Source organism: Pinus tabuliformis, chromosome 2_2 (assembly GCF_031772625.1).
Source record: "Pinus tabuliformis cultivar Carrire ecotype Pingquan chromosome 2_2, CPIR1, whole genome shotgun sequence".
Taxonomy (NCBI): Eukaryota; Viridiplantae; Streptophyta; class Pinopsida; order Pinales; family Pinaceae; genus Pinus; species Pinus tabuliformis.
The window spans coordinates 328,924,234-328,936,151 of NC_142300.1; positions in this window are offsets into that span (position 1 = coordinate 328,924,234).

The following is an 11,918-nucleotide window of genomic DNA, read 5'->3' on the forward strand; positions in this document are numbered from 1 at the left end:
TATTTGTTTTTAAGATCCTCATTTAATTGCATTAACTGATATTCGTAAACATCATTCTAAGAAATTGATTTAATAATATTTCAATATTGAATGGTTGAATATTTGATACATGCAATTACTGAGTTATTTTCTGCACACTTTACTTGCTTTTCTAGGACATTAGAAGTTATAGTATAAATAGTTGCTTACACATCATCTCAAGAAGGTAACACTTCATAATTGAATGCTGGAGTAACTAAGCATACATTATTTTTTTTTGATTTCACAGGTTAGTTGAATTTCATTTTCATTATTTGATTTCATAGATTAGATGAATTGGTTTTCGTTATTTTGTAGTTAGATTTATCTAAACTAAAAGACAATTTCTAGCATATATAGTGCACGCATGCTTCGAAAGTTTACAAAATCCTCGGGTTGAAAAATTAAATGACAGGCAATCACTTTGCCCCAATAGAAGGTTCACGAGTTCACGGCGCAGGAGAACAGGAATCCACGACTATCAAAAGAAGAGTGGTTAGACTGCTACCTGTAGACAGAGATCCACAAAATTTTCTTCGCATCTTTCCCTACTGAGCTATATGAGTGGATCACGAAGCTAGCAAATAGCCAAGGAAGGTGCAAGCTTGACAGACCTATTGTGTGGACCCCAAATTTGGTGCATAGATTGGAAGCATTAGAGGATAAGATCACGCATGTTGTTGATCACTAGCTCGATCGAATTATTAGAGGATTCATTACTGAGTTCACGGTAGATACTTCAGTTAGCTATAGTGAGGTAGAATGATGCTTCCTCAAAGGACCACGAGGTAAGTACGTTAGGTCTTTGAACACTTGGATTAAAATGCTACTGTGTGAAAAGTGGGTTATGCGAATACATTGATGTTTGGGGTTACACGAAGTGGGAGAATTTACAGAAACGAAGGTATTGCAGAACTAGAAACTAGCCCCTTGATTTCACCTCCATGAGGGGATGAGGAGGAGCTTGTGAACGTCTCACCAAGAAGTGCAATCAATTTGATAAGACAGAGGATTCCGTGCATACCACCCCCACCCACACCACCGCAAGTTAATATGGCAAGCACAATAAAGTTGCCAGTGTTCAAGGGAGTAGGAAATGAAGATCCAGACCAATTTTGGAAGGTGATAAAAGTTGTATGGGAAGCGCAGGGAGTCACAGATGACAATATAAAGAAATCAATGTTGGTCAGCACTCTGCAGGATCACACGCTGACCTGGTACATTAAGCATTCTAATGACAATCCGAATGTAGGGATCACAAACATCCAAACTGCGATGAATAGAGAATTTAGCAGACCAAAGTCAGAGGCACAGTTGATCATTGGGTTCAAGGAGATCATGATGCTACCAGGTGAGACTCCTTGGGAGTTGGCTCAGATATTGAAGTGCACAATTCGCCAAGCTAATATGACTTTGACGGATGGACGACACCGCGAATTGTTTGTAGCATCTCTAACGCCGCATTTAAGGAACGCATTGTCACAACAGAGGCTAACAACTCAGGCCGAGGCCTTGGAGATTGTGATGAGGTTGCATGAAACCCCGATACAGGATCCTAACCTGGGAGTTCCGTAGATCCACGCACAGTTGAAAAACTTGTGCCTTGAGATGCAGAGTCTGAAACAAGACAGGACAGCTTGCCTAGAAGTGCGCGACAAGGTATGGTGCGTAAAGTGCAAGGGTTAGGGACATGACAAGGACCATTGCCCAGTGTTCGAGAATTACCTCACGGGAGGAGGACCAATGCCATTGAGACTAGAGGCACAAGCAAGACCTAGCGCGGTGCTCGTTTTGTGGTGCACGATTTGTCAAATAGGAGGAAAACATGCTATGGACAACTGCCATTTGTAGCAGCAGTACATGCAGAATTCTTAATAGTTGTTCTGTAATTTTTGTTGGTCAGTAGGACATGATGAGCGCACCTGTAGAAGCTATGAATTGATGATGGATAGGACTACAACCTATAGAGTTTGGGCTGAAATATGGCCCCTTCACCAAAAAGCAAGGATGGCGCGAACCAGATTTCAAGGCCATGAATGAGGCTGAGGTGGAGGAGGGCCTGGAAGAGGTCGTGGACAACTGATATGTTACAATTGCGGAGGACCAGGACATTATGCTCATGATTGTACGAATCCGACACATCCATCATGTTTGTATTTTACATTGTTTGATCATGAGATGAAGGATTGTCCCACATTGATAGCAAGGCTGTGCAATAAGGGAGCACTCCAACCTCCCCCGACTCACAACCTGCAAATGATGAGGTCTGAGCTGTGCGAGGAAGACCTTAATGCTAACATTGTGCTCCGAAGTGGAATTACGACAGGGGATGATAAAGGAAAGCAACCTGAAGATAGTACTTGGGTTCGCAAGGCTTCAATGAAAGAACCAGAGTTTGATTTGGAGCACGCTAAGGAAACCTTCATGGAAGCTAGGAAGAGCTTTGCTGATGCCTCCACTTTAGGAAGCAAAGATAGAATAGAGCCGGAGATGGACCCCTTGAGGCTCATGATGTTCCTCGAAACATGCATGAAGCTGTTGCGTGATAGCAAGGTTGTAAAGGGACTACAAGAACTCATAAATAGATGCGCCATGCAAGGAGAACCACACGTAGTCAGGAAGATTGGAAAGCATGTGATGAGGACAGGAAGAGAAAGGAGATTGACCATGCAAATTGGGGAATATGAGATGGACCAAGTGATTCTGGACCTAGGATCAGATATGAATGTTCTCCCAAAGTAGACGTGGGAGCGCATGGGAAGGCCTACGCTGTAATGGTCTCCTATCCAACTACGAATGGAAAACCAGTAAAAGATCCTACATATGCGAAGACTGCAAGGAATCACCATGGACATTGATGGAGCAAGCGTGCTGGAAAATTTTGAGGTGATAGAGATTGTTGATGACAACAATCCCTACTGTGCACTATTAGGGATAGATTGGGCTACTGACATGAATGGGGTGATAAATCTGAAGAAGCGCAAGATGATTTTTGAGAAAAAATCTCTACACGTAGCGGTACCTTTGGACCCTACAGAAGGATCGTGCTACATGGAGCCAGTGCGTGACTATGAAAGAGATGATGACCTGGACTACATTTGCAAGATAACCATGCGAGAACAAGACTGGGTAAATCCCACCACGGATGGACGAATCTCATGGGAGTGCGAAAGCTCCTATACATCAGATTCATATGAAGAGATAGAGTGATGGAAAAACTGGTTACATGAGGTAACCACACTCAACTGTAACATGATGACAAGATTGTTGCACTGCGTATCAACAGAAGTAAGGGATTTGCCTACTTATGATGGGTTAAGTGAGGTAGATGCTTTCCTGAACAGATTTGAAAGAGAGGTCCCAGAACAACAACGTTTCGAGGCTTTGAAATGGGTACTGCGTGCTATGCCTGTGAGGTGGTGGGGTGTCCACCAAGGAAGCTTTGAGGACTAGCATGAATGCAGGAGAATGATGCGCATGTGGTTTGGAAAGCCTCATATGTGATTAAAAGATAAGTACGACGGATGGGATGATATGCGCACGCACCTCACTAAGTGGACAAAGGTTTATGGGGAAGAGCCACAACCTGAGTGGGTGCACCTGTTCTGTCATACCCTAGATGTTATACCCATGAACTGGTATATAGAGACGAAACTTCGCCATGGGACGAGTGAATGGGATATCTTGCATGAAGGGTTCCTGTTAACCTTCACGTTTGAGGATCGTTGGTCGAATACTATTGATGATGCACAACAAGTAGTAAAAGAAACTATCTTTAAAATACCCCAGGAGCCAATAGAATTGATTTAGCCTAAATGGGTGACTCAACTAAGTTGTGCGCTGCAGTGTTATAATGTAAAAACTGAAGAAGACGACAAGGATCGATGGAAAGTTAACATTCTAGAAACTGAAGGCTATTGCAAGGTTCAAGGGCCACTGATTGGAGATCCTGACATAACCGTGCTAGTAAAAACAAAGCAGGTGAACATTGGTACGGAAGCTGAACCTGAGTATGCAATGCTTGGCAACTACTAGGATGATGCGATGGTGGAAAAAGTTGTTGAGTTACTCCACGAATACCAAGACCTATTCCCCACCAAGATCATGGACTTAAAAGGAATCATCAGAGATTTAGGAATGATGCGGATCACATTAAAACCTAATGCAAATCCAATTAAGTAGAGGCCTTACCGCTTGAATATGAAGTACAAGGAAAAGGTCCGCGTAGAACTAGATAAAATGTTTGCAGTAGGAATCACTGAACTGGTGGAAGAATCCGATTGGGTAAGACCTATGGTGGTGCAGGAAAAGAAGCAGAAGGGCGAGATAAAAATATGCGTGGATCTTAGAAAATTGAATGATGCATGTGTGCATGACCCATTCCCAACTCTGTTCACAGATGAAGTATTGGAAAATGTCAGTGGGCAAGAAGCATATTCTTTTACTGATGGGTTCTCAGGGTACCACCATATCAAAGTTGCGCTGGAAGATAGGAGAAAGACCACCTTCATGACTGAGTGGGGTTGCTTTCAATACACCGTTATGCCATTTGGGTTGAAGAACGCGTCGGCCATCTTTTTGCGCATAGTTGTTGCAACATTCAAGGAATATATCCACAAGTTCCTGGAGGTTTATCTGGATGATTGGACTGTATTTGGATTGGTTAAGCACCATGTAGCGAGCTTACACTTGATGCTGGATACCTGCCGATGCCACCAAATTGTGCTAAACCTCAAGAAGTGTACATTCCTCGTTCCCTTTGAGAACCTATTGGGACATGTGGTTTGCAAATAGGGACTAATGGTAGACCCTGCGAAGATTGTGGTGATTCTGAATTTGGAAGCGTCGTGAAGTGTCAAACAGCTGCGCGCTACCTTGGGACATACAGGGTATTATAGGAAGTTCATCAAAAGCTATGCCCAGATCACCATGCCGATGGAGAAGCTGTTGAAAAAATATGTCACGTTCTACTGGAATGATGACTGCATGAAGAGCCTAGATGTACTAAAAGAAAAATTGGCCTCTGCACCGATCTTGGTCTTCCCGAAATGGGACAAGGAGTTTCATGTCCACGTTGACACATCATGTATAGTGCTGGGAGTGATACTAACACAGGAGGGTGGAGAGGGCTTGGATCACCCTATCACGTTCGCGAGTCACAAATTGTCTAAAGTAGAAAAGAACTATTCCACCACTGAACACGAGGGATTGGCTATGGTGTACATGCTCCAAAAATATCGGCACTATTTGCTAGGGGGACACTTTAATATGTATACAGACCATTCTGCGCTAAAATACTTGGTCAATAACATTGTGTTGGGGGGGTGCATATGCAGGTGGCTCTTACTGTTCCAAGAATATGATTTTAAGGTCATTGTGAAGCCTGGACGCTTGAATGTGGGACCAGATCACTTGTCGCACATTGAGACAAGAGAGGAACCTACTAGTTTGGAAGAAGGATTACCTGATGCACAACTCTTTGCTGTGCGTGTAGCAGATGGACACTTCGAAGTTATGATACACTTTTTGATGATGGGAACTGCACCGAAAGAATACTCCGTCTAGCAGAAGAAGGAACTGATGGTGCACATGACAGATTTTTCTGTCATCGCGGGGCACTTATATAAGATGGGCAATGACAAGATACTACGAAGGTATGTATCTGAATTCGAATGAAGTCAGATCCTCGTGGATGCGCATAGGGGTGTTGTAGGAGGACACTATGCAGGGCAAGTGACCATGCAAAATATTCTTCGTGCAGGGTTGTGGTGGCCAACCCTTCATCGGGATTCAAAAGCACACTGCAAGGCCTGTGATGTATGGCAAAGAATAGGTAAACCATTGTGGAGGGACGAGATGCCTTTGAATCCATAAATTATGTTGCAAACCTTTGAAAAGTGGGCGATTGACTTTGTAGGACCTATCAAACCTTAAGGAAAGACGGGTGCGAGATACATTATCACTGCGACAGAGTACCTAACTCATTAGGAAGAGGCGTAGTGGGTAAAAGATTGCATGGCCGCCACGGTCGCGAAGTTTCATGTTTGAACACATACTGACACGACTTGGATGTCCAAAGATCTTGATGAGTGATCATGGCACACATTTCATAAACGAAACAGTTAGCACACTGACATAGGAGTTTCAGGTGTATCATTAGAAAATCACACCATATCACCCTGAAGCCAATGGGATGGTAGAAGCATTTAACAAAATATTCGAGACTACGCTGACCAAAGTATGCAACGCGCAGCGGAGTGATTGGGACCTATGCGTACTTGCAGTACTATGGGCTTATAGGACAATGTGCAAGAAATTGATGGGGTAGACACCTTTTCGGTTGGTCTATGGCATGGAAGCTATCATGCCAATGGAGTATATTGTGCCCAGTCTGTGCATAGTAGCGCCCACAGGTATGACGGAGCGCGGAGCCCTGGAGGAAAGGCTCGTGCAGTTGGAGGAACCTGAAGAGGAACAGTTCCTGGCTGGATTCCATCAGCAGGTGCAAAAGTAGCACGAAAAGGCCTGGAATGATCGACATATTAAGTTGCACACCTTCAAGGTAAACGATTTGGTGTTACTATATCACAATAAGTTTGATAAATTCCAAATAAAGTTCAGAATTCATTGGCTAGGACTGTATGTTGTTAAGGAGGTCATAGACAAAGGTGCGGTGCAGCTGGTAAAGCTAAATGGAGAACCTTTCCCAGGTAAAGTGAATGGTAGTCGATTGCAGCCATACACAGGTGGCCCAGCTATCTGACTATTCAAAAAAAGCATAGTCTTCATGCTCCAAGTAGCTAGAAGAAGGTGTGGGATGCAAGAACAGATGCATGGGAGTAGTTCCAACATCGTGGTCTCGAAACAACATGTATAGGAGATTTAGCAGGCAGCCGCTCAGTGCACTGCCGACCTTGCAGCTATTAGAGTAGAGTTGGAGGGTCTCCACGCAAAGATCTCTGCATCGACAAAGTCACTCGAGGGCGAGTCACGATGTTTGTGTTGGGGGCCTGTTGGGTGTGGAATCCCCCTAAGGCATGTTTTGGGGCTTAAAGCCCAAGTTTTGACTAAGTCCATTGTAATGACTCCAAGAATTTTGGGCACGGAGAGTGAAGTCGTAATAGAGTCATAGGGTTGTTCACCCTTGTTTTTGTAATGTAATGTTGGTTTGAAAGATCTACCCATGGTCCACGGACCATGGGATTGTATAAATAGAGCAAGGCTGTAAGTGTAGAAATAATGATGGATCAATGAGTTGAAGAAGTCAATGAAGCATTGAGTCGAAGTGTAAGTCGTGTCATTGGGTCGTAGAGTAGGAGAAGGCTCTGCAGCTGAGTGCGCAAAGGCCTAGTAGTTCACAGCTGAGTGCACAGACCCCTGCAGCTGAGTGCGCAGGGTAGGTCGAGTCTGTAACCATGGAAAGAATTAAAAAAGAGAATGTTTACCATATTTTTGTGTATATTTTCCCGTTTTATGTATTATTGGGTATGAATTACAAGTCTACTATTTATTTACTACGTGAACTCATATGAATATGCTGAATAAGTAAATATAACATAAGAAATTCATTTACACGAAGATAACTAATTGGTATAAGAAGATAAGTAAGATCCCGAGTGTGACTTAGGAAATTAGTGCAGATCGCTACTATAGTAGTGCAGAAGCCCCTTAGCCCCTGGTTAGGGCTGTGCGAAGGCGAGTATATTAGGGCGTGAAGGCTAGGGAAGTGCATGAAGTAACTTGCGTGAAGAGACTCACAATTGGACCGAATCAACCCCTTCAGACATTTTAGCTATGGACAACTAGGCCTTTGTGCACTCAGCTGCAGAGCCTTCTCCTACTCTACAACCCAAAGACACGACTTACACTTCGAGTCAATGCTTTTATTCCTTCTCTTCGATTCACTATATTCTACACTTAGAGCCTCACTCTATTTATATGATTCCATGGTCCGTGGACCATGGGTAGATCTTTCAAATTGACATTACATTACAAAAACAAAGGGCGGACAACCCTATGACTCTATTATGACTTCGCACTCCGCACCCACAAATTGCAGAGTCTTTACAATGGACTTAGTCAAAACTTGCGCTTTAAGCCCCAAAACATGCCTTAGGGGGATTCCACGCCCAACAAGCCCACAAAACAAACATCGTGACTCACCCTCGAGTCACTTTGTTAGTGCAGAGATCTTGGTGCAGAGACGCTCCAACTCTACTCGAATAGTTGCAAGGTCAACAATGCACTGAGCAACTTCCTGCTGAATCTCCTGTACACGTTGTTTCAAGACCATGGTGTCGGAACTACTCCCCTACATCTGTTCCTGCATCCCCTGCATTTGCACGATCTTTCCTTCAATTATTTCTGTAATGATGAAAGCCTCGTCAAACCAAGGCTAAACGCATGCCTTCAAAACTTCTTCTCTATGTTGTGCTACATCCACTTGCTCTTTTAGCGCTTTGGCCTGTAGCATTCACACGAGCCTCTAAGTGAGGGCCACCATCTGCACGGTCCCTTTGACGCTGTCATACTGCTGTGGGAGATCATGCACCTCTGTCTCTAAGTGATAGATGTTAGGGTCCTCTTGCAGATTCGTGAGGACCTCGAATGAATCTTCCAACATTCTGGTGCAGTCCCTTACTACACTACTGATCTCTTCCATCCCCGATGTAATAGCACTGGCGCACTGTTCTTTGACTTCTGGAGGGGTGGATAGCTGCGCTTTCAATCGCAGCTATGCTATCTGAAGGTTTAGCTCTAGCTGAACTATGGCCATTTCTTTTCGCGCCTCGCGCACCCCTGTTGCTAATCTGTGGATGCGTGCCTCTGCTAGTGTGTTTGCTGGGATGGCCAGCTCAGGGACCATCTGGCAGGCTTCTTCTAGTACCTATATCATCTTCCTATTTTGTGATACAAACTCGTCACACTACAAGCTCAATTGTTCCATGTTGATCTTCTGCTCGCTCAGCACCTGCAATGCACGACTCTCCCTACCCCGCAGTTCTGTAGTAATCTCATCTTGCAGAACACAGAGCGTCTCCTGCAAGAGTGCAACCACGTTGATCCCTATCCCTTTTAGTGCACTGACTGTAGGCCTGTCGACCTCATTTGTTGTAACTAGTGCCCCTTCTGACATCACTATTGTGTTGGTTGTCCGAGCACGTAGCATTTTCTCTGCTGCAACTATCCCTATTGTGAGGCTAGTCGAAAGAGTACCAGCCTGCGGAGTGTGCACCTCAAACTCTTGAATCTATGCTCGGAGGGCCCCCAACACAATCTGATGCTCCTTCGTGAAGTTCTGGATGGCCTCGGGGGTGACGTTGCACACCATCTCACCTATGTCATGCAGATCCCCCTCCATAAGGGTGATCGGGTCGATAGACAGTTTATATGCTTTTACCTTCTTACGTGACCTTATTCACTCGCTCAGGCACTGGTGCTTCAATTGTGTTGACGTTGTTTGTGGATCCATGCCACCCTCTTCTTCCTCTGTTTCCGTCTCTTTCTCCTGCTCCGACAGAGGTGACTTCTGGCCCTCGCGCGCCTTCTCTGCTACTTTCTGTGCTGCTGTTGCTTCGGTCTTTATCTATTTTGCTGTTGCCTACATAGTGTCCTATGCCTCCTGCACTTTTGTTGCCACTGCTTCTTGCCTTCTCTTTTCTGCCAACTATGCCATGCACAGTTTGGCCTCCTCCTCCACTCCGCATAAGCACTTTCGCGGCTCTAATTCTATAACCCTCGTCGCGGTGTTATGCTTGGGATTCATGAGCTGTGCGGTCTTTAGGTGAGGGAATTTCTTGTGGTTAGTGAGATCCCAATCTTTAAACCTCAAGTTTGGCACCCGTCTTAGGTGCGTGCCCTCAAAGATGATGTCATCTGGGAGGAGCGGAGTTTGGAGTGAGCTCTTGCTCTCATCAAGTTCCTTGGGCACTTTTGTCCTCCCCTTCTGCGGGGGGATATACGTGGGCAACTTTGTTGGAGGGCGTGTAGGCTCAGTGTCTTCCTCCATGCCCTCATCCTCATCTTCTTCAATTATGAGGTCTTCCAAGTCTTCTTCCTCCTCATCGGTTTCTAGGTTAACTACTTTCCCTTTTTCCTCCATCATTAATATGCTGCGTAGCGGGTTTTGAGGGGACACACACACCAAAATCATTGGTTGTTTGTCTTTCTTTAGTCTTGGCGTGTGTGGTGATTTAGGGATTTTCGCTAAAATCCCGACGCCTTCGGCTGCATCTTCTATGGTAAGGGCTTGCGCGGTCTCTTCTGCAGTCATGTCTACAATTTCCCTAGATTCTTCAGAGGTTGCCATCTTGCTCATCCATAAATCTCTCAATCGCTCAATTACGGGCTTAATTAGCGCTCTACACAGGGCAACTAGGTCTCGGCTCAGAATACGTGGGGCATACAACAACCCAATTCACAAATGACCAAGTGTTGTTTGCGGGGAAACCCTTTGTAATTTATAGTGTATTTTGAATTTGAATTCGACCATTCCCCCCCAAATTCGGTTCATTAATGCTCCCTTGGCGACAGATTTTCCCAAATCTCGCCCATAAAGTGCGTCTTAAATGCCTGCCACCCGCTCCATTTGGTCTCAAGTCAAGCATCACATCATGAATAGTGACTACAATGGTCACTTTCCACCCAACCTGCGTGGCAGAACAACCCCCCTTGCGCGGTCGCGGACCTAGTGACACTTTACTACTGTGCGCAGCTCCAACATCACGTAGCTCACGGGTAGAGTAGTTTATAGTCCTGCACCTCCTTTCAACTGCCTGGAGTGCTATGACTATACTTCCCACAGATAGTTAGGTGGTCCCACCACCTGTATAGGGTTTCAACTGGTCATCCACCACTTTTCCTGGAAAACATCCAACTTCTATTGTTACTGGTTGCGGGCGCACTTTATCATCGACAACACACTACCATGGGTGATCCCTTTAGTAATATGCAGTCCAATACAAGGTATCAGGCTGATCAACTCTCGGTGGTAGTCCCCAAATTTGTCAACGTAATCGTGTGCACTCTGTTTTATCACTCGAGTTTTCTTATTGAGAAAAACCTTTTTTATTTCGTCCTCCCACTTCTTGACTTTCGCTTCCACCAGAGCATTTTTCTCCCTTAATCGCACCTTTTCTTTCATAAGTTCTTGGAGCCTAAGATCACCCAGTTGGATTTCTTCCTTAGGTCCCAGGTGTTCTTCTTTATTCAGCTACATGATCCCTTCTTCCAAGGTTCCACGAGGCATCATATCTACCGGTGCTACTATGCACGGACTAGGCATTTTATACTCTATGGGGATTATAGCATTCGCTTCATACTCCAGCCTCGGAGATGTTTGCTCCATTAGTTTCTGGCACGTTGTCCTATAGGCCGACAGGATCACTGGTACGCACAGGTCCCAATCAGTCTGCTGCGCATCATATACCTTGTTCAGCGCTTCGCATACTTCGTTAAAGGCTTCTACATGGATAACCTTCCAACCACTCGCTCTTTCCATACTCCATTGTTCCAACTTGAGGGGTCGTTCGCGCAATTGCCTTGCTTGCACATGCTTACTAACCATGTCTCGTAATGAAAAGTCTGTGTGCATCCGTGTAGGTTTTGTAACATATGCCTATATCCATCTGGACAGGTGCGTGCACGGATCATTTTGTTCAACATACTTGTCTTTTAGATGCATCTAAGGCTTCTTGAAATGTATGCGCATCATTCTCTTGCATTCGCGCCAGTCCTCAAAGCTTCTTTGGTGTGTGCCCCACCACCTTGTGGGCGTAGCATGCAGTACTCATTTCAAAGCCTCAAAACGTTGCTGTTCCAGCACCTCCCTTTCAAATCTATTCAAGAAAGCATCTACCTCACTTAACCCATCATACATAGGCAGATTCCTTAATTCTGTT